Here is a 1,633-nt window from a genome sequence, read left to right as displayed (position 1 = left end):
TCAAATAAAAACTTAGTAGGCTTCTTATGTATGTGGTCCCTGGAAACACCATGATTGATTAGCCAGTACCACAGGTCCATTCGAGTCATGCCATTGTAGGTATTGTTTTGCCTTTGCCGCCCATTATGATAAGTACGCTCACCTTGTCTTTGGTAATTCAATACTGCCACCTACTCCAAGGTCCTGTTACACCTATTATATTTACATTTAAGTTAAGCAGTTGAGAAGCAGCATCTCCAACTGTAAGATTTGGCATAAGGAAAAGAGCGAAAACAAAGCTCTTCAAATGTCCTGGTGTCTCTCAGTACTTTCCATCTTATAACATCAGTAAAAGACATGTCCTCTGGGCCCTCCCATTGTGGAGGATTTGGCATTGCACTGCGAATCCACTTGAGCATACCAGTTTGCCTGAGCTTTACAATCCCTTCATCAACACTAAGCCAAGGGATATCAGGTATCTCCAGCTCACTGTCAGTAAGGCCATCTTTTGATAAATACCTCAGCCAACCAAGCAAATAAACTTTTAACACCCTTTTTAACTGCACCAGCTTACATATTAAACCTAGAATCTCTGGTCAGGAAGCCCATGTCAATAAACTCAGCCTGATCCAGTTTTATGTTCCTTCCACCATTATCCCATACCCTTAAAATCCATTCATTCCCAGACATATTTGTTAGGCTTCTGCTTGAATGAATTTGCAAATTCACTAAGTTCTTTAGTGGTGTAGCGCACCTCCTCATGGACCACACTTTCTATCTCTCCTCTAGGGACCTGCTTAGCTTTGAGTCTGGTTATAGGTCTAGAAGGCAACAATAACTGGGCCCTCAGGAACATCAGCTTTGTCTTGCTGAATGAGATTAGCTTCCTCAGTGGGATTAGTTGCCTCAGGCAAGGGCGGGCAGGGTGGGTCTGCTGAGTGTGGGGAGATTAGTTCATCAGGTGAATCAAATTCCTCAGCATCTGAGGATTCTAAATCCTCATCCTCCTCAGGGTTCTCCCACACATCTCCATCCCACCTGTCAGGATTCCCATCTTTTCCTACCAATGCCCTCACCTTTGCTGCTGAAACCCTTCGAAGCTGAGAATTAAATTTGTGTTGTAGGTCAGCCAAATGTATAATAAGGGCTCCAGCTTGGTTTTCTGCAGCTTTAGCTCTCTGACTGATGGAGAGAAGATTCTCTTCCAGGGCACACTTGGAAACATTTAAACTGTTGATTCAAATCTGGAGCTTATCAATTTTCTCATTAAGCTCATTGTTTATCTTCATCACTTTATCCAGAGATGTTGGAAGTAACCAGCCAGCATCATTGCTTTTCTTATTTTTCCACGAATTGTCAAATGTTTTATGTATAGAGTCAATAAATTTCTTGCTCCTCACAAGAGGTGAGTTAGGAGATTCAAATGGGTCTATCTCCATAATTGTTTCAAATAGTCTACACCACGGATTTTCAGTATTCTCCATGCTATTTGACGACTCTGACTTGGAGAGCCTGCTCCAAATACCAACAAGCCCACTAAAGAAATTCATTCTTTCAATTCTGTTTCCCTAGAACCACTCCTGGTACCACAATCTGTATTAGTCAGGGTTCTCCAAAGAAACAGAACCAGTAGAATGAATATGTATAAAGATTT

Source organism: Nannospalax galili, unplaced genomic scaffold, assembly GCF_000622305.1.
Source record: "Nannospalax galili isolate Female #2095 unplaced genomic scaffold, S.galili_v1.0 scaffold10, whole genome shotgun sequence".
Taxonomy (NCBI): domain Eukaryota; kingdom Metazoa; phylum Chordata; class Mammalia; order Rodentia; family Spalacidae; genus Nannospalax; species Nannospalax galili.
This window is presented reverse-complemented; position numbering follows the sequence as displayed.